At 48.0% G+C, this 27284-nt stretch overlaps 1 protein-coding gene across 1 annotated transcript in view; it reads left to right on the top strand.

The window, feature by feature from the left end:
• Positions 1-14564: 14564 nt before the first annotated feature.
• LOC116943769 (tissue factor-like) overlaps positions 14565-27284 on the top strand; it is a 31629-nt gene continuing 18909 nt past the window's right edge. The window contains exon 1 of the mRNA XM_032956984.2: positions 14565-14691. The gene's annotated coding sequence lies outside the window, so the exon portion shown is untranslated. The remainder of the gene's footprint in view (positions 14692-27284) is intronic.

Raw genomic sequence — 27284 nt, forward strand, 5'->3', positions numbered from 1 at the left:
ATATTCAAATATGTTCAAAATGTCCCCCTCCCAATATATTGTTATAAACAACATAGTTTATAATAAAGGTTTTTGGGTTAGATCGCGTTATTTATAAATGTGTCGTAACCCTCCACCACCCGACACGGCCAATCAGCAAAGAAAAGTGTCACGTTTCCTCATTTTCATACTAGCCAAAAGGTCCCATAGATACATGTGTATATATTTAAAATGCCTCCTAGTGAGGTCAAACAAAGGATAAGAGCTAGGTTCATATTGTGTGGAGGACAGGTGCTGAAAGACACATCTAAAGTGTGAGATTATAAATCTGGGGTCATTGCGAAAGATAACGATGATCTTTGCTGTGGCTGGGTTCGTTGATTGTGAAACTTGCCATCCGGTGTTTTGTGTACAATAGCCACAAACAATCTCTGCAGTAGCACACACGCGTGCCTCTTTTTCAACTCGTGGAACGACAGTAACTGAGCAGCACTCTCGTCAATAATGTGAGTTAAAGATGCCCTGCACTTATGACGAAGAATCAACAATAACATTGGCAGTAGAGTTTGTTGGTAAGGATGTTAACATCTTTCGAATAACTTTCTGCAGATAGGTTTTGTGAAGATTAGCACAGCGCCTGATAGACTTTTTCTTCTCCAGATCCTACGAAGTAGGTTTCTCGAAACACCAACACGCACGCCAGAGGAACTCACTCACTCCATTATCATTCACGAATGATAATGGAGTGAGTGAGGTGAACGGAGCTATTATTGGACGACGCGGGCTGATGATTTATGAGATGATGCTATCTTTGTAAGAAGGTGCATTTACATAAACCGCTGTGCAATGCAGAGAACATTGAACCAGCTAACATACACGCATCGAAGAAGTTCGAGTTGGAGCAATGTCTACGTATCAAATCGTGGTGCTAATATTGTAGCAGCACTTACTCCTATTTGACTATTGTTATTTTTTATTTCACCAGCTAAGGCACACTGAGCTACATAGCTCTTTTTCAGTAGCGACCTCGCCACAAATTTTAACCCAACGCAATGGTTTATCACGTGGAAATTTATAGCAGCCATATACTCTAAAGGCATGTTTATAAATGTGGAGGGAAAACCCTGAGGACCCGGAGAAATCCACACGACCACGGGAAGAGTACATGCACACTTTAGATATACAGGCGTCGGGAACCCACGACCTCCTGTCTACCAGGCCAGGTAGTTAACATCTCGCCACCATGGCACCCTTAGAGCTGTACCGTGTCTCTCTACACTGCTGGGCACACACCTGCTTAATTCAGCATTGCACAAAACTGTATAGTGAAAATGGAGATTAAGAGGACGCTCGCGTCTAACAAACAGTCGAGCATCATTGACGCTTGCAAGGGCGTAGGTGACACTTTTAGGGCACTACCGACTTACAAAGTCGGCATTAGAATAAGACATTGCAGGCGTCTGTTGAAACGCGTTGCAGGACACGCTATGTTGTTGGAATCAATTTCCTGCTAACATGAACACATCTACATAATAGTGCCAGACAGGGCCGATGAGCCCCGATTCAAGTACAGTTTAGACTGCGTATCGAGGAGTGCCGTGGATAACTGGTTTCATCCTTCGAATGTCTCAAAGACGCCACACATGCTTTGGAAGCTTTCCAAAATTCCAACATTACATCTCGCTACTGTCTGGCTAAAATGGCTAAAATGTGAACTTCCAACTGAGACAGGTGGTACATTTTCACTTCGTTTGTCATTGAAAAACATACAACTTTTACACGAATTATTACATGAAAGCCACTATGCAGTAATGTGTTCCATGTGTGGTTAAACGCTTTCATTTAAGGAATTCGTATTTAGGAGCAGAGACCTTTTTTTGATTTAACGTAGGATAGCGCTTTAACGCTGTGAGAACAAACATAGACGTAAATTATTGGTTTCAAAAATAATATTGTGGGTCTGATTACGGCGGGCAAGACGGTGGTATTGCTGCGGGTTTGAGTGGGGTCTATAGAGTCGTGGGTCGAGTCAGATATTCGTGGGTCGCGGGTTTCCGCATAGTCAACATGCCCCCCCCTCCCCAAAGCGGCCCCTTACCCTCACATCCCCTCTGGATTGAAGGTTGAAAGAATTAACCACTCTCCCTCAAAACTAAATTAGGAACCCCACCAACAACCAACGTTACGAGAATGCGTGACGCGTCTCCGCATGCGCGCTCTGAAACTTTGTCACCCTCTGAGCTCGATTTCCGTTCACGGCTAACATCAAGTGGTGAATGGGGATATCTGGTAGGTGAGACCGCGTGGATTCGTGAATTTTTTTTATTGTCCCACGCAATTTCTTGCGAGTCACAAACCAACCCCGCCGTGCACGGGGGGAGGGGGGTCATGATGAGCGTGCCGTTCCGGGAAAGCCCCTTGCGATTTCGCGGAACGAAACAGAGGAGCGGTAGGGGAGACATCCACGCCGTGATTCACTCGGTGGGAACTTTCCAAAATTGCGCGCGGTGTCTGGCCGTGACCCGGGCAAAAACTTGGTTTGGGGAAATAAAAATTAGCGTTCCTTATTCATCCGGGGAAAATAGATTTATCAGAACATTAAAGTGCGTAATCTGCCAATGATGCAATTCAAATAATGCAACTAGTCATCGAGTACATAAATATTAGAGGTTACTTAAATAAATGAGTAATGCAGATTATGAATCCAGGATAATAATGTGATTTAATAATCCAGTGTAATGAAATGATGATGTACAGATGTGTTGCACAGCTGCGGCGGGCCAGGTGTACCGCACAGGTCTACCCATACAAGGGAGGCCAACGGTGCTGGTTGCCCTGACTCCTGTCATAGGAATATGGAATTTTCGTCTCTCGCTCAAAAGGCCGCTCAGGGCGAAGAGCGCCACCCCAAGTGCGACACACCCAGAGACTCGGGACTTGGCCATTATTAACCGCCGTTATGCAGCTACTGAAGTCTTTGTCTCTGGAATGAAAACAGAACATTGACCTTCAAAGCGTGCGGCTACTCTTCTCACCAGTCCGCTATTTTGCCGAGACATCCCGTTCAGGCTATAGAAGAGCCCGTTTGTCGTGAATTCATATCAAAGTAATCGTAGTCAAAGTGTGCCTACGCTCACGCGAGAGCGGGGGCGACGCTCGGCTCCATTGGCGACTCTGTCGCCAGGGCTGGGCCTTTCACGGTCCTGTGACCAAGAGACAATAATGGAAAAGTGAATAACTTGATTTGGCGCTTTCGTCACTGCAGGAATTACTCTTTGAATTTTTTTTTTGGTAAAGTCACGTTGAAATAAGAAAGAATAAAATTACATGCTATATAGCATGCTATTATGTAATTTTATTCTTTCTTATTTCTGCGTGACTTTACCGAAAAAACCAAAGAGTAAGAAAAGTGAATAGTTTGTGAATAATACAGGCTGCTGATGGAGAAGGCTGTTGATGTTTCATAACGATGTCGGTGTGGTCAATGAATAAATATGCTGTTGCTGCTGATGATACTGACGTAATGAATGAGACTGCTGATGACGATAGTGTTAGTGGTATTAATAATAGTGGCATGGTTACTGATGATACTGGTCTAAGGAATGTGCTGAGGCTGATGATGACAATAATCTGTGTGTGATCCACCAATTCCGAATGAAACACGCTGGCGTAAGGTTCCACAATTCGGTGGCCAGATGTTATCTCCCTCGGCTGGTATGTAGGTCATGGGTTCGATCTCGATCCCGACGCCTGTATATTTGGGACTTTGTGGTGTCTCTCTCCCCGTGGTCGCGTGGATTTTTCTCCTGGTCCACAGGCTTTCCCCTCCACATTTAGAATCAACATCACGCGTTTAGAGTATTTGGCTGCTATGCATTTCCACACGATAAGCCACTTCGTTGAGCTATCATTTGTGGTCAGGTCGCTTCTGAAAAAAGGTATATAGTTCAGTGGGCCTTACTTGGGTAGGATTTTAAAAAACAGTATAGGCCACCGCGCGCCCGTCATAAATCCGTGATTGCACAAGCCACGTGTGATGGATTATGAGCTCACTCACAAACGTGGGGCGTGTGCAATCCCGCCTTGCGTTGTAAACTTTTAAAGGAACATTTATGACTGGCTTACCAAGTAAAGGCATCAAATGTGTTCGTGATTACACACTGGTTAATTCGTGCAAGATAAGTTGAGTGTTGCAACTCAGGAACACAAACGTACGTATGATTGTGAGTATGTCTATTGCGAGATATAATTATAGATGCCTTATCTCCATATATATAAGGCAAAGTTGCGAATATGTGTCTGTTCAAAATGTTTAGCGTACTTCCCGACATGCAATAAACTTGAAATTTGCCATGTGGGAACTTTCCAGACTGTACACCATGCAAACATTATAAAAATACACTTATTATTTTTTATGGTGGGGGGGAGCTCAATAATGCATTTATTTTTTGTACGGCAAGTGAGCTGTGACGTCAATTCTGTTACGTGACCCTCGCATGTGGAAGCGTGACGCATTGTAGTGTAGTGGTTACCACGCTGCGCCACGAACCCGCCGACCCGAGTTCGATTCCCGCTCACGGCCACCACCGGTGACAATTATTTGAACTGGTCCTGGGCCTCCCCTAGGTCGACTCAGCCTTAAACGTGTAACTGTTGTGGTGTGAACATCGCCACTGGGGAGACAAAGGCGGTCGGGTGTGGTGAATCCAAGTCCCGGGCGAAGCCGGGTAGTACAGCTAGTGCAGTATATTTAACCACGCGAGAAAACCATTGAGACTCATTCTGAACAGCTGTCCGATGTTTAACTCGGTAAGAAACCATTGAGATTCATGATGTTATCGCTTGCAATGGACGCATTTTTGAACCAATGGGGATTTTATATTTAGATACATTATCTGATTAACCACGTGAGAGTGCATGGTGATTCATTCTATCTGCTTGTCTTTTATTTGACCAGGTGAGATCGCGTTGAAATTCATGATCTCGAGTGATCGCCTTCATTTAACCGGTTACACATGAGATTGTATGAGATAGGGTGTTTCCCCCTCGCATTCGTGAAGTTTTGTCCCGGTGTTCTGGTTTACTCCCACATGTAAACATTAATTAATTGAATTTTGATTTAAAGCTTTCGTGACTGCAGGGATTAGTATTCTTGGTTCTTTCGGTAAAGTCACGTAGCAGGGAAACAATACAATAATAGAAATATAAACCAATATATTTTTTATTTTTTTATATTTTAAATATTTTATTGTTTTATATATTTATTATTTTATTGTTTCCCTTCTACGTGACTTTACCGAAAGAACCAAGAATATTAATGAATTGGTCGATAATACCTTAATATATATAGAGGACTAGCTGAGCTTGGGCAATATTGTTGTTACCGACTCACCGCATGATATGCCTTGCCTTCTCTGTGCATGTTCGCTCGCTCTCCCTCTCTCACATCGAGACTGAACGAATGCTGTTCAGCGCGTTAAACGTTGAAATGATTCTCATCCATCGGTGTTCACGGACAGCACTGTTAAAGTCTGCACGGCGGTTCTTTGTGCTGTACTGAATAGTTAGAACGTGTGCGTGTACAGGCAATAGACTGTATTGTGGTTAAGTGCCGTACGCATTATATGGGGAGCGGTGGATTCGTAGTTTGCGGGCTGCGCTACGAACCTTGCGTCTGAACCGGTCCTGCGCCTCTCCTAGGTGGACTCAGCCTCAAATGAGTAGCTGGTGTAGCGGTGTGTAGTAAACATCGCCACTGGGGAGACAAAGGCGGCCGGGCGTGGTGCTGGCCACCCACCCCCTCGCGTGCCGCGCCGGCCTTCATAGGCGCTACTCGCTAACAGCACTTGCCCCAGCAGTCTGTTAAAACTATACGGGGGATCTTTGTTTTTGTTTTGCATTGTGTGTACGCGCCGGGCTGGTGGGAACTGCGCTACGAACCCGTGCCACCCGAGTTCCCAACAAAATCAAACACTGTTATACACTGCCCGGTGGCTCCTTTGTACACGCAACAGACTGATTAAAGGGCCGTGACATTATAATTATACGTTGTCTGTGTGTACATGGGATTAGTATTTATATCCGAAGATTTGCACAAAGTTTGTGCGTGTGTGCACACAATGTGTTGAAGTGTATGCCTTTGTGGTTGTGTAACGCGCTTGTGATTACAATGTTTAATCTGGTAAGGAATGTACGGAATGGGGGTGGCTGGTTTGCCTGGTGTGGGTGTACCTGTACTGACACACGTGTACAAAGACAAAGATCCCCCATATAGCCTTAAAAGGGCAAGTGCTATAAGCGTGCACCGATGATAACCGGCACAGCACACGACGGGGTGGGTGGCCAGTACCACGTCCGGCCGCCTTTGTCTTTCCACCGCACCATTTCAGGCCGAGTCGTCCTAGGGGCGGCCAGGGACCGATTCAAATAATCGTCACTGGTGTTGGCCGTGAGCGGGAATCAAGGCTGGTTCGCCGGGTTGGTCATGCAGCGCGCTAACCACTGCGCCACCGCTCCCTACACACGTACAGACACACCTGTGTGGGTACACCCGTGTGAACATACATTCATGTACATTTACGCTCCTTGTCAACACACTGCAGGATGAGAGGCCTTCCCACGCCGTGTCAATCGTAGGGGTTTCTTTTGACCATACTTCCTTACGCAGGTCAGTGCGGGTTGAAGGGTGAGTAGGGGCTTATACGTGGGAGTATTGTCCAGTATAACAATGGATTGTTCTCGACCGACACACACACGTGTATCTTATGCATGGTGTTCGCCCATCCAAGCACTGCCAATATTCAAATCCTGCTTAGCTTCCGAGATCTGACGAGATAATTCCGGATAAGATAACATGCTTACCTGTATATGTACACCTTTATGCAACTGTGGTGGACGGAGCATACACACGCCGGTGAAGGCGTGCGCACGCGGGGTGTTGGCAGAGTAGAGGAACTGGGGTAAGGGTCATGGAGGACCCAATCTGGAGGCCCCTGGAATCTGCTAGCGGGTTTGAGAAGGGAGGCGCGGTCAAGGCGGAGCCAGGCAGTTGCTGGTAGCATAAAAGGACGGTTCCTTTTATGCGGGGAGCTCGAGGCCCCCGGATGCAAGCACGTCAGTTGTGTTCATGGGGGAGATTAGGGAGAGAGATAAGCATGAAATGAGCTTCCGTCACCGCATAAGAGTGTCATCCCCGCATATGCAACCAACAGCAGTGTTAATGGGAGATTAGCACTATGTTGATGGGAGAGATTAGGCAGGTAGATTAGGGGGGTTAGTAAGTGAATGTCATGTCTATGTGTAACACAAGTTGCGGCGCTGCCAACTGAGCTGTGAGGCAAGCGCGTCCACGCAAGAGAACCACCACAACAGTGGTCCACGATCAACTCACCTACCTACAAACTGGCCCTATTTCTGTCTGAGACCCTGCTTCCATTCACGGGCAAGACCACCTCAGCAGTACTTAATTCAGCTCACTTGGTTTCTCTAATCAAGGACATTTCACTGTCTCCAGATGATTTGCTTGTCAGCTTCGATGTAGTCTCGTTGTTCACCAAGGTACCTGTACCCGACACCATAGCAATCATTGAAGACTTGGTCCAACAGGGACTGAATCCTGATATACCAACTTAGGTGAGGCACTGCCTTACCAACACTTACTTAATCTGGAATGGTATATTCTACAAACAAAATGAAGGTACCCCTATGGGTTCTCCCTTATCACCAGTGGTAGTGAATGTTATCATGGAGAAATTTGAAACAGATGTCATCCTCACATCCACCCTACGTCCTTCCCTGTGGAAGAGATACGTAAATGACACTTTCGTCATCTTGCCACATGGCCAGCCAGCAATGAACCATTTTTTCAACCACATAAATTCTACACACCCATCCATCAAATTCACCATGGAAGTGGAAAATGATGGCCAGCTATCATTCCTGGATGTTTCGATCGAGAAGAGGCCTGATGGCTCATTGGGACATTCCGTCTACAGGAAAGCCACCCACACGGATTCCTATCTAAAGCCTGACTCCCACCACCATCCGCCCCCAAAAAAATCCCTCATTAAAACACTACACCATAGGGCCCGCTGCATCTCCGACCAGCGCCACCTAGCCAGTAAACTGGAGCACGTACACCAAGCCCTCAAGATGAATGGATACTCAGACCACACAATCCGCAAAGCTGTAACCCCAACCATGGGGAGAGAACCATCTGAGGACCCAATCAAAACCATCACTTTGCCATACATAGCAGGTGTTACCAAAAATATTTCCAAAATCTTAAACAAACACAAGATCCAGGTCCGATTCAATACAGTACACAAAATCCGTGATTTGATCCCATCTGTGAAGGATGTCATTCCTGACATGCAATACCCTGGTGTCTACAAACTAAGTTGTGTCTGCGGCAGCAGTTACATTGGGGAAACGAAACGACATGTTTCGGATCGTGTTCGCAAACACAAGGCAGATTTGAACCACGGTAGAACCAATACCTCTGCCGTAGCTGGCCATTGTTATAACGCAGTGGGCTCACACGATATTGTTTTTTCCGAGACCAAGGTACTCTGCAAACCTTCGGGCTACCATCAAAGATTTATCCATGAAGCCATCCACAGAGACAATTTCAACCGAGAAGATTGGTATAAGCTGAGCGATCACTGGAAGGACGTTATTAACCAAGCAAAGTCGTAACTTGCTGTGATGTTTCCATTCTTCCCTACCGTTTGGCTGTTATCTCCGACTCTCTCAGTTACATTGCCCTGTTAGGTGCCTCTGCATTAACGGGCTGGGGTCTCACTAACATGGCCACTTCTGCTCCCTTAGCCTCGATGTATCGATGGTTCTGGCTGTGTGATGAGCTGTGTGTCTCACTGGTGCGACCACCGTTGTGGTGGTTCTCTTGCGTGGACGCGCTTGCCTCTCACAGCGCAGGTGGCAGCGCCGCAGCTTGTGTTACACATAGACATGACATTAACTTACTAATCCCCCTAATCTCCCTGCTTAATCTCTCCCATCAACATCGTGATAATCTCCCATTAACACTGCTATGGTGCGCATATGCGGGGATGATACTCTTATGCGGCGACGGAAGCTCATTTAATGCTAATCTCCCTAATCTCTCTTTCCCTAATCTCCCCCATTAACACAACTGACGTGCTTGCGTCCAGGGATGGAATTCCTTCCCAGCTCAGACCCCGCTTGCTTGCCCATTGCCACGTAAATAACCTCTTATTGTAACAGCTCTCTCGTTGGTTCAGCAGTTCTACTGCTGGATTATTTTTTTCCGCCTGAGGACGACTGCTTGTGTTGCGATCGAAACGTCGTGATTTATTCTTTTTAATTTTATTTTTCTACCCACGTGACTTTACCGAAAGAACCAAAGAGTATGGATTCCTGCAGTCACGAAAGCTTCAAATAAAAAATAGAATATAATTCATATTAGTACTGGAGGACACTTTTCTGTATTTGCTGATGGTGACAATGATATTGCTACTGCTGCTACAATTGTGATTAAGTAGATTATGCATGATGATGCTGCTGCATCAGCAGCATCATGCTTTCATCATGCTTTGAAATTGTCAAAAGATGATGCTGCTGCTCCTGCTGGAGGTGATGGTTGTGCTGTTGGTGACGATGTTATCTGGGTGTGGGGAGATGTAGTGTAGCGGCTAGCGCGCTGTGCTATGAATCCGGCCACCCGGGTTTGATTCCCGCTCGCGACCAACACCAGCGACGATTATCTGAACCGGTCCTGGGCCTCCCCTCGGTCGACTCAGCCTTAAATGAGTACGTGGTGTGTAAACATCGTCACAGGGGAGACAAAGGCGGCCGGGCGTGGTGTAGGCCACCCACCCCCTCGTGTGCCGTGCCGGCCTTCATAGGTGCTCGCTAACATTTTCATTTATTTTTTCATTTATTTGGTATAGCCCTGTGAGCCATTCGGCTCTTGAATCGGGTGCAACCGCAACAAACAAAAAACAAAAACATGAACAAGAAAACATCTTAAAGTTACTGTGTGACTGGGCAAACATAAAATCCAGGAAAAAACAGCAAAATCTTCCTGAAAAAGCACCGTACACCAACGCTGTGTGCAAAAATCCCAGTGGGATGCAAGTCAAACAACAACACCAACCACAAGACAACTTAGATTAAGGCCATCAGTCTAACTCCGTACTACAACAAACAAACATGGCCAAACCAAAAAACGTTTTCGAAATCACCAAAATAAAGCCATAAATGCAATGTAACAGTGATCATAGGGGCTGTGACCGAATTTTTAACAATAAACTACATAAACAACATGTAACAACAAACCCTAGGGCCATAGCCTGCTGCATGAGTCACTCCACAACAACAGGAACATCAGTCGGAGTATCAAATTTTCCCAATGCACCTTTAAGATCACTTGCCCCAACAGTCTGTTAAGGCTACACGGGAGATCTTTGTCTTTGACGTTATCTGGGCACCCGCGTTCAGCGCAGGAATGGGAGCGGCGCTCAGGAATGCTCAGCAAGGAATCTCTCACAAAGATAAAGATGCCCCTTGTGCTGTAGCCTGCATACACCTGTGTTGGTTTAAGTGCTGCTAGCGAGCACCTTTGAAAGCCCCCATTGCCCACGCGAGGCTGATTGCGACCAGTACCACGCCCAGTCGCATTTGTCTCCCCAGATGCACTGCGCCAGGTGTACTCATTTAAGGCTGAGTCGACATAGAGGGTGGTGTCCCAGAGTGCTGCTCCAAGACCGGTTCAGATGTCACTCGCCACTGATGTGAGCCACGGGTCGGAATCGAGTTCGGGTCGCGGAGTTCATAGCGCAGTGCAACAATTACGAGCGGCATTAGTCATCATCAACAACAGCGGCAGCAAAAGTAGCTATAACAACATTAGCAGCAAGAAGTGATAATATCATCAGCAGCAGCAACAACAATAACAGCAGCAGCAGAATCACATTTCACAAACATTAGATGTAGCGTTGTGGTGACGTATTGGTAACATCCGTACCTCAACAACAATGCCCTGAGTTCGATACCCGATTCAAAGTCCTTTCTATATGAAGTTTGTATGTCCCCCCCCCCCCTGTTCTATATGGGTTTCCTCCGGTTTCCTCCTCCTATATGTCCAAGAAAAAACGACGTGCATCAAAGCAATTCACAGGGTAGGTGGAGGCGAAGGGTGAGAGGCGACAATTCACATGGGGTAGTGGTGTTAATAAAGTTGACGACGTATTTGCGAAACGAAGTCAACGGGCGACGTAAATCGGGGTGCCATTGTACCTGAAAATTCCTCTACAATATTTGCATCATAGGTAGCAACAGCTCCCCCTACCGCGACAACATGGCAGGACCATCTTTAGTGAGGAGTTGAGACTCCATAAAGCTTTCCTGGCTAAATAAACGTAATAATTAATAGGACCGGTCTTAAGACTCAGTGAAGTTGTTATATTATATTATAGCAAATCATAATTATTCCACTGCTGTAAGAACGCCTCACAACTGCGATCATGGGGTGGGGGTTGTTAAGCCATACTTCACCACGTTGGTCAGTGCAGGTTAGTGAAGAGGGGGCAGGTCAGAATGGGTTCAGATACCACTCGACACAGATTTCTATTCGCTTCATTACCGTACTTTATTGTACAATGACCTTGTCATTTTGGTGACCCAGGGTCCTCTTGCCAATGAGACTATGCCCTCCATAATAGAGGGGTTTTTTTGGGTTAGATCGCGTAAATATATAAATGTGTCGTTAAAACCCGCCACCACCCGACACGGCCAACTAGTAAGGGTTGTCACGTAAACAGAACGTGGCCAATTCGTCACTAGTACAGCACATCGGTGTGTTGGAGAGCCAAGCCACAACATTAACAATCTGAGTACGACGTTTCGCCAGTAATTACAACTAGCTTCATCAGGCGACAGACAGATTTGTAGAGAAGTCTAACTGTTTCGTTCCTTATACAGTATATAGAGGCGTAGATGTGGTGACCCAAAAAAAAACCTCTATTATGGATGATATTGGTTGCAAAAGACTACGTGTTAAACCTTCTATGTCCTGGTCTCTTGAGTTCTCACGTGATTTAGTTCTCACCTGATTAGTTATCACGTGATTTAGTTCACACTTGATGTAGTTCTCACTTGATTAGTTCTCACCTGATTTAGTTCTCACGTGATTTAGTTCTCATTTGATTTAGTTCACACCTGATTTAGTTCTCACCTGATTCCTTCTGATCTGATTTAGTTCGCACCTGATTTCTCATCTGATTTAGTTCTCACCTGATTCAGTTCTCACTTGATTAGTTCTCACTTGATTAGTTCTCACTTGATTGTAGTTCGCACCTGATTTCTCACCTGATTTAGTTCTCACGTGATTTAGTTCTCATGCGATTTAGTTCTCACTTTATTTAGTTCTCACTTGATTAGTTCACACCTGATTTAGTTCTCACTTTATTTAGTTCTCGCGTGATTTAGTTCTCACCTAATTTCTCACCTGATTTAGTTCTCACCTGATTTACATGCGTTTAGAAAGTATTTGGCTGCTACAAATTTCCACGTGATAAGCCACTTCATGGGCTTTCATTTGTGATAGCCAGGTCGCTTCTGAAAAAAGAGCGATATAGTGGACTATATCTTGACTTAAAGCTTTCGTGACTGCACGAATTCATATTTCATATTCTTTGGGTCTTCAGACGACCGCTTGTGTTGCGATCGAAACGTCGATATTTTTGTTATTATTTCTGTCTACGTGGCTTTACCGAAAGACCCAAAGAATATAGTGGACTATGTTGCGCCTGTAACACCACAAGGCGGGTTATGCACGTGGCCTGTAAATCCAGCCCTATGTGGAGGCAGCGAGGGATTGTAGAAGTGTTGTGAAAGTCCCTTCCCATGGGCGTTGAGGAGGTGCCATGAAATATTGAACTTTTTTCGCACCGTACGTAACCAACCGTGCTAATCGGAGGTGCCATACCGTGGGTCGCAATGAGAAGGGAGTACAGCAAGTGGTTACTAATCGCCATCTTTAAAGATGCTGGCGAGTAGCACTTGTCCTGGGGATAGAGCGTTGCACCCTCGCACGTGTGGGTTTTTCCAGGTGCTCCGCTTTGATCCCACTTGCACAATACACACTCATTGTTAATTGGCTGAAAACATCTTCAAATAATCCATAATAGAGGTGTTTTGGATTCGATCACGTAAATGTAAATGTGTCGTTAAACCTGCCACCACCCGACACAGCCAAATAGTAAGGTTTGCCACATAAACAAAATATGCCCATTCGTTGTTGGAGAATAAACCCACAAAATAAAAAAAAATTCGAGTACTTAAAATAAACAATCGATGCGGCAGAACCCCTCGAGAAAAACGATGAAAATCACTCAGCGTGTCCCTCTTGGATCGATGGCAAAATAAAGCGACAGCAGAGATCATTGCAGCTCGCGCGGGCCAATCAGCTGCGAGCCCCCCCCCGTCCCTTCGCCCCGATGCCGGAGTCCAATTAAGGGACCGTGCAAGTGGCCTGGACAGCAATTATAGAGGAAGAGGGGAATCGTGGGGAATGAGGGGAGAGCGTGTGGGGAGAGGGTGAGGGGAGTGAGGGGAGAGGACGTGGGGAGAGAGTGTGGGGAGAGAGTGAGGAGAGAGTGTGGGGAGTGAGGAGAGAGGGAGTGGGGAGAGTGAGGGGAGTGAGGAGAGAGGGAGTGGGGAGTGAGGAGAGAGTGAGGAGAGAGAGTGTGGAGAGTAAGGAGATAGTGAGTAGGGAGAGAGTGTGGGGAGTGAGGAGAGAGTGAGGAGAGAGAGTGTGGAGAGTAAGGAGAGAGTGAGTAGGGAGAGAGTGTGGGGAGTGAGGAGAGAGTGAGGGGAGAGTGAGTAGGGAGAGAGTGTGGGGAGTGAGGAGAGAGTGAGGGGAGAGAGTGTGGGGAGTGAGGGGAGATTGAGGGGAGAGAGTGTGGGGAGTGAGGGGAGAGAGTGTGGGGAGTGAGTGTGGGGAGTGAGGAGAGAGAGAGTGGGGAGTGAGGGGAGAGTGTGGGGAGTGAGTGTGGGGAGTGAGGAGAGAGAGTGGGGAGTGAGGGGAGAGAGTGTGGGGAGTGAGGAGAGAGTGAGGAGAGAGAGTGAGGAGTGAGGAGAGAGTGAGGGGAGAGAGAGAGTGAGGGGAGAGAGTGAGTAGGGAGAGAGTGTGGGGAGTGAGGAGAGAGTGAGGGGAGAGAGAGAGTGAGGGGAGAGAGTGTGGGGAGTGAGTGTGGGGAGTGAGGAGTGAGTGAGGAGAAAGTGAGTGTGGGGAGTGAGGGGAAAGTGAGGGGGTGTGGAGTGTGGAGAGTGAAGGGGTGGAGAGTAAGGAGAGAGTGAGTAGGGAGAGAGAGAGTGAGTGGGGAGTGAGGGGAAAGTGTGGAGAGTGAAGGGGTGGAGAGTAAGGAGAGAGTGAGTAGGGAGAGAGAGAGTGAGTGGGGAGTGAGGGGAAAGTGTGGAGAGTGAAGGGGTGGAGAGTAAGTAGGGAGAGAGAGTGAGTGTGGAGAGTGAGGAGAGAGTGAGGGGAGTGAGGAGAGAGTGAGTGGGGAGTGAGTGGAGAGTGAAGGGGTGGAGAGTGAGGAGAGAGGGAGGGAGGGTGTGGAGAGTGAGGGGAGTGTGAGCGCATATAACGAGTTACAGTGAGGCATCTCCTTATTTCCGCATACCCTGGGCTCCTTCTCGAGTGCATGTCGGCGGAGGCGAGTTGAGGTGAGCTCTCTCCTACCCCGTGTCCCCGTGTCTCTCCCTGGCCCCGTGTCTCTCCCTGGCTCCGTGTCTCTCCCTGGCCCCGTGTCTCTCCCTGGCCCTCCGTGTCTCCCTGCCGGTGTCTCAAGCCACGGTCTTTGCACGCGTGCGTGCGTGTCCCTCTCTCTGCCTGTCTGTGTGTTTCCTACCTGTATGTCTCACTGTCGTTGTCTTCGTGTGTGTCTGTGTGTCTGTCTATGTGTCTGTCTGTATGTGTCTGTCTGTGTGTGTGTCTGTCTGTGTGTGTCTGTGTGTGTGTGTGTGTGTATCTGTCTGTGTGTGTCTGTGTGTGTGTCTGTATGTATGTGTGTCTGTGTGTGTGTCTGTGTGTGTCTGTGTGTGTGTCTGTGTGTGTGTGTGGCTGTGTGTGTGTCTGTCTGTGTGTGTGTGTCTGTGTGTGTCTGTCTGTGTGACTGTGTCTGTCTGTGTGTGTGCCTGTCTGTGTCTGTCTGTGTGTCTGTCTGTGTGTCTGTGTGTGTGCCTGTCTGTGTGTCTGTCTGTGTGTGTGTCTGTGTGTGTCTGTCTGTGTGTCTGTCTGTGTGTGTGTCTGTGTGTGTCTGTCTGTGTGTGTGTCTGTGTGTGTCTGCCTATGTGTGTGTGTCTGTCTGTCTGTGTGTCTGTGTCTGTCTGTGTGTCTGTATGTCTGTCTGTATGTGTATCTGTATGTGTGCCTGTATGTGTGTCTGTCTGTGTGTATCTGTGTGTGTGTCTGTGTGTGTTTGTCTGTGTGTGTGTCTGTCTGTGTATGTGTCTGTTAAGGCTATATGGGGGATCTTTGTCATCTTTGTCTGTGTGTGTATCTGTGTGTGTGTGCCTGTCTGTGTGTGTCTGTGTGTGTGCCTGTCTGTGTGTCTGTGTGTGTGTGTCTGTCTGTGTGTATGTGTGTGTGTGTCTGTCTGTGTGTGTGTCTGTCTGTGTGTGTATCTGTGTGTGCCTGTATGTGTGTCTGTGTGTGTGTCTGTCTGTGTGTATCTGTGTGTGTGTGTCTGTGTGTGTCTGTCTGTGTGTGTGTCTGTGTGTGTGCCTGTATGTGTGTCTGTCTGTGTGTCTGTCTGTGTGTGTCTGTGTGTGTGTCTGTCTGTGTGTGTCTGTGTGGCTGGGTAATGTAGCCCGCATGCCCAGCCAACGCATGCCGAAACAGCTTTTGTTCGGCCGGATTGAGGGGGCTAAGCGGGCGCGGCACGGGCTAGAGAAGAGATGGAGTGATGTGGTACAGGAGGCACGTGGAGTTGAGTGGACTTGCCGATGACTGGTACCAGCGGTGTCAAGATCGGCCTCTGTGGAGGAGGCTCGTGAAGGACGCTCCTGGGCAGTTGGAGGTAGTCGCCCTCCAACAACAACGGAGGGCGGAGGAGCGACGCTCACAACAACGAGCGGAGCGCCGGGTGGCTAAAGCACAGCAGGTTGGCACAGTAGAGGGCACAGGTGGTGCATCAGCCAGTCATCTCAGTCAGTCGACCCGTGACACCTGGGTCTGCCCCATGACCTCCTGCCAGCGGGCGTTCGACACTTCACGTGGCCTCAGGGTGCACATAGCCTGGCACAAGCGTCGTGGTGACGTCACCGCCACTTAGTGGCGAATGGCGGTTGTTGTTGTTGTCTGTGTGTGTGTCTGTCTGTGTGTCTGTCTGTCTGTGTGGGGAGCGGTAGTGTAGTGGTTTAGCGCTACGCTGCGCTACGAACCCTGCGACCCGAGTTCGATTCCCCCGCTCACGGCCACCAACACCACCGAGCATCTTAACCGGTCCTGGACCATCTCTAGGTAGACTCGGCCTCAAATTAGTACCTGGTGCGGTGTGTGTGGAGTAAAACATCGTCACTGGGGAGACAAAGGGTGCCGGGTGTGGTGTTGGCCACCCACCCACATCGTGTGCCGTGCCGGCCTTCACAGGCGCTGGCTAACAGCACTTGCCCCAACAGTCTGTTAGAGGCTACACGGGGGTTCTTTGTCTTTGCGTGCCTGTGAGTTTGCGCACGCGGATTGGCGTGCACGTGAACGAAAGTGACTTTGATGGAGAGCTGTTCCTTTCGCTTGTTTCTTTCGGATGTATTGGTCACAACCCCACGGCAGGCGAATTGCTCGGTTAGGGGCGACGATGATTGCGGTGGTGGCTTTGGGCAGCATTGGGACCGGGGAGATGTACGCAGCGACCACCACGACGAGCCACCCACCCGCCTACCCCCTCTGGGCAGCCCGCAGTGTTGCTCCGTGTGCGTTGTTGGAACCAACCACAAACCAGGAGCTCCGACGCCTTTCGCGACCAATATCATTCGTAATAAAGAGTGGGGGGGGGGGGTAGATCGCATTTATACTTTCGCGTGTCTAACCACCACCACTACCCCCCAACAACAACAAACCTTGACTATGAACAGGGAGCTCCCCCAGGCCACGCGGCATTTTGAGAACCCCAAAAAACAATAGACACGTTGGTAATGTTTTGCCCTTTAAGAGTTTTAGATTGTCTTCATATACATAAAGTCACAGAGTAGGTTGAACTCTTGCTCTTTTATCGAACATCATTGGAATGTACACGATTCGCTCCGTCAAGGTTATCGATATGTTTGCTGTGTGTGTGGCGTGAAGAGGGAGCGGTGGGCGTAGTGGTTAGCGCGCTGCGCTACGAACCCGGCCACCCTGAGATCGAATCCTCACTCACGGCCACCAACACCATCGGTGACGATTATCTGAACAGGTCCGGGGGCTCGCCTAAGTCGACTCAGCCTCAAATGAGTACCTGGTGCGGTGTGTGTGTGTAAAACATCGCCACTGGGGAGACAAAGGCGGCCGGGCGTGCGTGCTGGTCACCCATCACCTCGCGTTGCCGCAGTGCCAGTGGCCTTGATAGGTGCTCGCTAACAGCACTTGCCCCAGCAGTCTGTTACAGTCTATTACAGGCTATACGGGGGATCTTTGTCTATTTTGTGGGGTGTGAATAGGGGAGCGGTGGGCGTAGTGGTTAGCGCCGCTGCGCGACGAACCAGGCGACCCGAGTTCGCCATGTGAGGGATACAAAGGCGGCCGGGCGTGGTTGCCGGCCTTCATAGGTGCTCGCTGACAGCAACTTGCTTCCCCCAACAAGTTCTTAGGGCTCTAGTTAGTCGTGGTGGGGGATCATTGTCTCTTGTGTACGGTATACAGTCTCTCTATGTGTCTCTATGATTAATGTTCACCTACAACAGTTTTCTTATACCAGCTGCTAGTCGAGGACTTCCGCCGCCCCCCCCCCCCAACCACGCCGTGCAGGTCGTCGGGGTTTTTTGACCATACTTCACCGCGCTGGTCAACGTTGACGATGCGCGTAGGTACGTCTCAAATGTCAGTCGGGGGCATTACAACTCCATAGACAGGACCGGCAAACGCCTCCGATTGGTACGGTATGGCTACGTACGGCGCGAAAGAAGTCCAACATAGGGAGCAGCGGTCCACGTGGCCCAGCGGCAGCGGCAGCATCAGAAGCGGCCGCCTCCAATGTTAAGGACGCTGCCACTCCGAGCTGTATGTGTGGGGGTGCGGTCCGAGTCCCATTCATCCATCACGGTTCATCTGTCACACCTGCGTGCTCCTCCACACATCCTGCCAGAGAGCCGCCACCGACGGACGCGTCGCTTCGTCGTTGCCACGAGGTGCGTGCACCTAGCCTGGCACAAAGCGACGCGGTTGGGGGGTGGTGAGGCCGTCACCGCCAAATTAGAGGCGAATGCTGTTTTATCGTTTAGACGCTACTGTGTGTATGTGTTGTGTGTTATGCCGTACAGGTGTGTGCGTGCGTGTGAGTACCTGGTGTGGTGTGTAAACATCGCCACTTGGAGAGACAAAGGCGGCAGGGCGTTGTGTTGGCTACCCACCCCTTCGTGTGCCTTGCCGGCCTTCATAGGTGCTCGCTAACAGCACTTGCCCCCTACAGTCTGTTACAGGCTACATGGGTGATCTTTGTCTTGTGTGCGTGAGTTAGTGACATCTGGAGTGGTGGTGTCGCGGTTAGCGCTACGAACCTGGCGATCAGAGTTCGATTCCCGCTCACGGCCAACATCACCAGTGACGATTATCTGAACAGGTCCTGGGTCTCACCACGGTCGACTCAGCCTCAAATGATTACCTGGTGCGGTGCCTGTTCGGGCGGCCGGGCGTGGGCCACCCACCCCCTGGTGTGCCTTGCCGGTCTTTATATCTGCTCGCGAACAGCACTTGCCCCAACAGGCTACATGGGGGATCTTTGTATGTATGTATGTATGCGTGAGTGATAGCATAGCATGACAAGTCAGTCCGCATATGTTTGGCCTGGAGCCACCTCTAGGTTGACTCGGCCCTAAAACGAGCATTTTGTAGTGTGCATGCGCCTCTTTGGTGGTGGAGATGGCAGTGATGGTGGTGATAGCAGTGATAATGTGGTGGTGATAGCAGTGATGGCGGTGATGGTGTTTATCACGGTGATGAAGATTGTGGTGATAATGGTGGTGGTGTTGACGATTGTGACGGTGCTACTATAATGATGATACTGATGGTGCCGAAAGCGATTGTTGTAATAGATACAATTATGATTTTGGGGCTTTTAGAGGTCACAGATATCAACACTTGGGAATGGAAACAAGAGCGGTCTTTGCGTGTTTGGCACGCTGTCATCCCCACCGTCACATACCCAAACTCATAGGCACTCCCTCTATAACACCCAGCAAGCAATGCATGTTGCGGGGGCTTGCGTCGGCATATCACACGTGAATATAACGCTGGCCACGTCGCTGCTCGTGTAACAATGCACTGTGGTTAAATGCAGGTCGGCTAAATAAAACTCATCCGCTACGTCAACAGCGATGTGCCCACCGCCCGCTGGCCTCTTGAGTTTCGTGTACACTTGCCAACCACTGCCCCTCTGTGTGTTGTCAAATCGTTTGAAATGATCTATCCACTACTGGATTAAGGCATCTGTTGTCCGCATCGTCGTCGTCCGGCACGGTCATGTGATGCCCCAGTCCATCTCGCTCTGGCGCTTTATTCGGGTGCCGCGGTGGCGAGATGTTAACTACCCCGCCTGGTATACAGAAGGTCGTGGGTTTGATCCCTGACGCCTGCTGTATATTTGGAGTTTGCATGTCTCTTTCTCCACGGTCGCGTGGATTTTTCTCCGGGTTTCTGCGGATGTTCCCTCCACATTTAAAAACATGTGTTTAGATTATTTGGCTGCTATACATTTCCACATGATAAGCCACTTCATTGGGCTGTCATTTGTGACCAGGTCGCTTCTAAAAAAAAAAGCGAAATAGCTCCGTGGGCCTTACCTGGTAAAATAAAAAAATGTATAAAGTAAAATACACCCGCAGTAATAAACAGGGCAGGTGCTGAAATCGAGCCGTGAGCCTCTGCATCAAACAGCCAATCGCGTTACTGCTTGGTCATGTCACCCCCGATTTTCGGATTTATCAGAAAAAGTGACTACACAGGAAGCTATATAATTTCCACGGCATATGCCTGACAAAATAAAATAATAGTTTGCTTTATAGTTTAGTTTATTACTATAATCGTATTACTCCCATCTCTGCGTTGGCCATCCACTGTTGAGTGTGTTCCCCTCTTTTGGTGGTGCCATGCTGTGACCAGTCACGAGCACCGACCACCATCATCATCACCTCTAGTGATGTGTTCTTTCTAAACCCAACATACTTTTTTTAACAGTCATCGAGGTCTATTAACAACACGTGGATAAAGGTGGAATTTTTTTTGGCAACAAGTAAAATTAAATAACAAAATGAATCATCAACTTATGGGCCATCAAAAAGGATGTATATCAGCAGAAAACCCTGGACCGGTCTCAACTTCTCTTGAGTTTCACCGGCAGGTTGTGGCATGTAAAATGACGTCGAGTTGCTTGGTTTTGTATGCCAACATTTGTCTGCCGCTGGTGGCAATTCGCGCGTTCCGTGGCAGCGTTGTGGAAATGTTTTCAACGACCAAAAATTGTATAATGCAGCCCGTTGTTAAACGATTGAATCTTGAATCGTGGCTGGATTATTATATTCACAAATGTCACCAGTGAGGCATTCGGCAGCAGCCATCAACAATCCACTGTGGGATGAAAGCATTCCCCTTGTGGCGTCGGTGTCTTAAACGTGTTGTAAAATGCTCGTAGGGTAGGGGCAGGAGGCCTTAATGAACTCCATATGCACGATAGACCTTCAGCGAACTTGAACAGCATTTACTGTGCATCGTACCCGTTGGATAATGAACAAGGGAAATAATGTTTCTGTGTTGAGGGTGGAGCGGCGGGGGCAGTGGTAAGCGCAATGTGCTATGAACCCAGCGACCGGAGTAAAACTATTATTTGTCATGATCTTTCAACACAACACACATCTCCAGAAGGCCAATAAGCTGATATTGATGACAATGATTTTCTTTGATTGTTTTCAGTTCAGAGACAGGCTTATTTATGAGGCAATTATGACATTAAGTATCAGATTGTTGTCGTTCAACTGCGTAATTTTCGACGCATTGCACTGTAAAGTACAATTATCCAGGCAATCTTCCCAAAAAAACAATAATTAACTGTTTTGGCCGTGACGTGAAAAGATTTACATCAATCATTAACACTGCCCGATGACGGAAAACTAGCCGTGTAGCTGGGTATGAATGATTCTGCCAAGTGGAAGGAGGCGTGTTGAGAAGAGCAAGGGGAGCTGCGGATGAATGGAGCCTTGGTTGGGACGTCGTAGCCCCCGGTGGCTTTCTGAGCGGAAAGACGGACGACGGCCCTTGGCGTGGAAACGCAGGAGGAGCGGTTTGAAAAAAGGTTGGAAAGGCAGCATTAGGGGAGAGAGGTTGCGGTGGTGAACCGTACGTAGTTTTGTAGGCAATCAAATGGCAGTGCTTTTTTATGCACAATATTTTGAAAGGCCATAGACCATGAAGCTCAATTAGTCTAAAGAGCAAGATAAAAACGGGTTGTAGCAACCATACAATATATCAGAGACCTGGGTCGCTGCCACCTCGAGAGCAGAGTGAGTGGCTGCTATGTTTTGTTGTTGTTGTTGTAAGAGTTATTAAAACAGTACAGTATGTCTCGCTACTAACACCATGGTTGTTAGGGAGTATTTGCTTGACTCGATGGTTTCACGGCCAACCACATTTGTCTCCCTGGTGTTGACATTTAAACCAGTGCACCAGCAGTACTTCACTCATGAGGAGGTGAGGGCCCACGACCGGTTCAGATATCACTCGCCACTGATGTTAGCCATGGGCCGGAATCGAGCCCAGGTCGCGGAGTTTAGAGCGCGGTGCAATGACTACCATCGACATAAGCAGCAACAGCAGTGACGGTAGCAATAACATCATCATCATCAGCAGCAGCAAAAGTAGCTATACCAACATTACCAGCAGCAGCAACGAGTGAAGTGTTGGCTTGGCTCAGTGGTTTGCCCACAGTGTTATGATCCCGGCAGCCTGATTTACGTTCCAGGCCATGGCTAACATCAGTGGTGAATCATCCAATCTGAACCAGTCTTGAAGCCCCCCCCCCCTCCACCCATCGAGCTGCACTGGCCTCCGTGGTGAAGTATGGTCACAAAATGACTTGGCGTGCAAACGACTCGGCCTTCACTCAGCAGTGGATTGACAAAGGGATGTACATCGATGTTAGTTTTTAAATACATACTATTATGAATCAATGTGGACCATTCATTGAAAACAGTCTTTAACGGTCACCATAGACTCACAATGACACAGACTGAACAAAATGTGAAAACTGCATTTACCCGAGGGCTTGTATTTGTTAATTTACAGTGCATGTTGGAAACAAACAAGAGTAATAATACTAATAATACTACTACACGCAAACGGTGATATGTAGGCGGCCAAAATATTAACCATTGCGTCTCCTGACCCCTGCATCGGGTCTGAAGACACGACTGTCAGTACGGCCCCTGAAGGCACCTGTGATGGACACTCGTGAACCAAAACTGTTGTTCCGAAGCACAGCCTGTGAAGTATCATTGCATCAAGGTACCCCAACGGTTCGCGGATGCCGCGTGTGCATTGTCTCATGTAATGTTTACAAAGCCCAAGGCACGTGCTGACATCTAAACACCAGTCTCCCATAACACCCCAGTCGTCCATTGATCAACGCCTTTGACATCTAGACACCAGTCTCCCATAACACCCAAGTCGTCCATTGATCAACGCGTTTGACATCTAGACACCAGTCTCCCATAACACCCAAGTCGTCCATTGATCAACGCGTTTCACATCTAAACACCAGTCTCCCATAACACCCCTGTCGTCCATTGATCAACACCTTTGACATCTAAACACCAGTCTCCCATTACACCACAGTCGTCCATTGATCAACGTGTTTGACATCTAAACACCAGTCTCCCATAACACCCCAGTCCATTGATCAACGCCTTTGACATCTAAATACCAGTCTCCCATAACACCCCAGTCGTCCATTGATCAACGCGTTTGACATCTAAACACCAGTCTCCCATAACACCCAAGTCGTCCATTGATCAACGCGTTTCACATCTAAACACCAGTCTCCCATAACACCCCTGTCGTCCATTGATCAACACCTTTGACATCTAAACACCAGTCTCCCATAACACCATAGTCGTCCATTGATCAACGTGTTTGACATCTAAACACCAGTCTCCCATAACACCCCAGTCCATTGATCAACGCCTTTGACATCTAAACACCAGTCTCCCATAACACCCCAGTCGTCCATTGATCAACGCGTTTCACATCTAAACACCAGTCTCCCATAACACCCCAGTCGTCCATTGATCAACGCCTTTGACATCTAACACCAGTCTCCCATAACACCCCAGTCGTCCATTGATCAACGCCTTTGATATCTAAACACCAGTCTCCCATAACACTCCAGTCGTACATTGATCAACGCGTTTGACATCTAAACACCAGTCTCCCATAACACCCGTCATCCATTGATCAACGCCTTTGACATCTAAACACCAGTCTCCCATAACACCCCAGTCGTCCATTGATCAACGCCTTTGACATCTAGACACCAGTCTCCCATAACACCCAAGTCGTCCATTGATCAACGCGTTTGGCATCTAGACACCAGTCTCCCATAACACCCAAGTCGTCCATTGATCAACGCGTTTCACATCTAAACACCAGTCTCCCATAACACCCCTGTCCATTGATCAACACCTTTGACATCTAAACACCAGTCTCCCATTACACCACAGTCGTCCATTGATCAACGTGTTTGACATCTAAACACCAGTCTCCCATAACACCCCAGTCCATTGATCAACGCCTTTGACATCTAAACACCAGTCTCCCATAACACCTCAGTCGTCCATTGATCAACGCGTTTGACATCTAAACACCAGTCTCCCATAACACCCAAGTCGTCCATTGATCAACGCGTTTCACATCTAAACACCAGTCTCCCATAACACCCCTGTCGTCCATTGATCAACACCTTTGACATCTAAACACCAGTCTCCCATAACACCATAGTCGTCCATTGATCAACGTGTTTGACATCTAAACACCAGTCTCCCATAACACCCCAGTCCATTGATCAACGCCTTTGACATCAAAACACCAGTCTCCCATAACACCCCAGTCGTCCATTGATCAACGCGTTTCACATCTAAACACCAGTCTCCCATAACACCCCAGTCGTCCATTGATCAACGCCTTTGACATCTAACACCAGTCTCCCATAACACCCCAGTCGTCCATTGATCAACGCCTTTGATATCTAAACACCAGTCTCCCATAACACCCCAGTCGTCCATTGATCAACGCGTTTCACATCTAAACACCAGTCTCCCATAACACCCCAGTCGTCCATTGATCAACGCCTTTGACATCTAACACCAGTCTCCCATAACACCCCAGTCGTCCATTGATCAACGCCTTTGATATCTAAACACCAGTCTCCCATAACACCCCAGTCGTACATTGATCAACGCGTTTGACATCTAAACACCAGTCTCCCATAACACCCGTCATCCATTGATCAACGCCTTTGACATCTAAACACCAGTCTCCCATAACACCCCAGTCGTCCATTGATCAACGCCTTTGACATCTAGACACCAGTCTCCCATAACACCCAAGTCGTCCATTGATCAACGCGTTTGGCATCTAGACACCAGTCTCCCATAACACCCAAGTCGTCCATTGATCAACGCGTTTCACATCTAAACACCAGTCTCCCATAACACCCCTGTCCATTGATCAACACCTTTGACATCTAAACACCAGTCTCCCATTACACCACAGTCGTCCATTGATCAACGTGTTTGACATCTAAACACCAGTCTCCCATAACACCCCAGTCCATTGATCAACGCCTTTGACATCTAAACACCAGTCTCCCATAACACCTCAGTCGTCCATTGATCAACGCGTTTGACATCTAAACACCAGTCTCCCATAACACCCAAGTCGTCCATTGATCAACGCGTTTCACATCTAAACACCAGTCTCCCATAACACCCCTGTCGTCCATTGATCAACACCTTTGACATCTAAACACCAGTCTCCCATAACACCATAGTCGTCCATTGATCAACGTGTTTGACATCTAAACACCAGTCTCCCATAACACCCCAGTCCATTGATCAACGCCTTTGACATCAAAACACCAGTCTCCCATAACACCCCAGTCGTCCATTGATCAACGCGTTTCACATCTAAACACCAGTCTCCCATAACACCCCAGTCGTCCATTGATCAACGCCTTTGACATCTAACACCAGTCTCCCATAACACCCCAGTCGTCCATTGATCAACGCCTTTGATATCTAAACACCAGTCTCCCATAACACCCCAGTCATACATTGATCAACGCGTTTGATATCTAAACACCAGTCTCCCATAACACCCCAGTCATACATTGATCAACGCGTTTGACATCTAAACACCAGTCTCCCATAACACCCGTCATCCATTGATCAACTCCTTTGACATCTAAACACCAGTCTCCCATAACACCCCTGTCGTCCATTGATCAACACCTTTGACATCTAAACACCAGTCTCCCATTACACCACAGTCGTCCATTGATCAACGTGTTTGACATCTAAACACCAGTCTCCCATAACACCCCAGTCCATTGATCAACGCCTTTGACATCTAAATACCAGTCTCCCATAACACCCCAGTCGTCCATTGATCAACGCGTTTGACATCTAAACACCAGTCTCCCATAACACCCCAGTCATCCATTGATCAACGCGTTTGACATCTAAACACCAGTCTCCCATAACACCCCAGTCATCCATTGATCAACGCCTTTACATCTAAACACCAGTCTCCCATAACACCCCAGTCATCCATTGATCAACGCCTTTGACATCAAAACACCAGTCTCCCATAACACCCCAGTCATCCATTGATCAACGCCTTTGACATCTAAACACCAGTCTCCCATAACACCCCTGTCGCCCATTGATCAACGCCTTTGACGTCTGTTTCCCGTATTTCCAAGCACGCGTATCTCCATGCTTCTTTCAACTCTTTTTCAGCTTAGTTTTTTTAATCTTTTCTTTTTAAGTACCCTAAATTCTGATCCATATCAGGACAACAGGCACTGATTGAAATTTCTCCTCTCCAGGTGGACTGGGTGCGCTGCTTTTCATGATGAGATTTCACTTTTTCAAAAGTACTCCAAAAGTTCTCTCGCTCACATATTTTAGTCATCGTTGCGATCCTGGTCCACCTTCGGTACCTGCCCGAGGTAATAATGTTCTGATGTATTTTCCAGTTCTGTCCCTTCCAATAATGATTGCCTCTTATCAAACACGAAACACGTGTCTTTAGTTTTGCTGCTCGTGTTTATTTTAAGTCCAGCATTGCTCACTGCCAATTAAAGTTTTCAGTCATTTCCTGTAGTTGTTTTTGCATTGGTTGCGTACGACTATATATGTTGATGCATACTTTCTCGTTTTGGGTAAACTAAAAAATGCAAGCATTCCATACAATACACAGTTTCCCCCAAACACTGCTCTAACGATCCAGTCCACTGGTGACTTGATCATTTCTCGCGATTCAGTCGCACGATTCATGGATGTAGCTCATCATGTACTAAGCATCCGAAACACAACATGTTGATTCTCACATCGCGATGCGTTTAATATGCAATGAGCTTAACAATCAATATTAAATGACTGATGCATCGTTACATCCCTAGCACCTATCACGTCCTCTCTCTACCCTGGATCCATGAACTCCTTCATGATCGCACTTGTACTGTGTATGGCTATATATGTGTGTATGAGCATCAAAGATCCCCCGTATATCTTTCACAGACGTTTGGGGCAAATGCTGTTAGCGAGCACCTATGAAGGCCGGCACGGCACATGAGGGGGTGGGTGGCAAGCACCACGCCTGACCGCCTTTGTCTCCATCATGGTGATGTGTACACACCACACGAGGTACTCATTTGAGGCTGAGTCGACCTATGGGAGCCCCATGACTGGTTCAGGTAATCGTCACTGGTGTTGGTGGGTGTGAGCAGGAATCGAACTCGGGCCGCTGGGTTTGTAGCGCAGCGTAGCGCTAACCCCTACACTACCGCTCTGTA

Source organism: Petromyzon marinus, chromosome 1 (genome assembly GCF_048934315.1).
Source record: "Petromyzon marinus isolate PM22_M1 ecotype Great Lakes invasive population chromosome 1, UKy_Petmar_22M1.pri1.0, whole genome shotgun sequence".
NCBI lineage: Eukaryota > Metazoa > Chordata > Hyperoartia > Petromyzontiformes > Petromyzontidae > Petromyzon > Petromyzon marinus.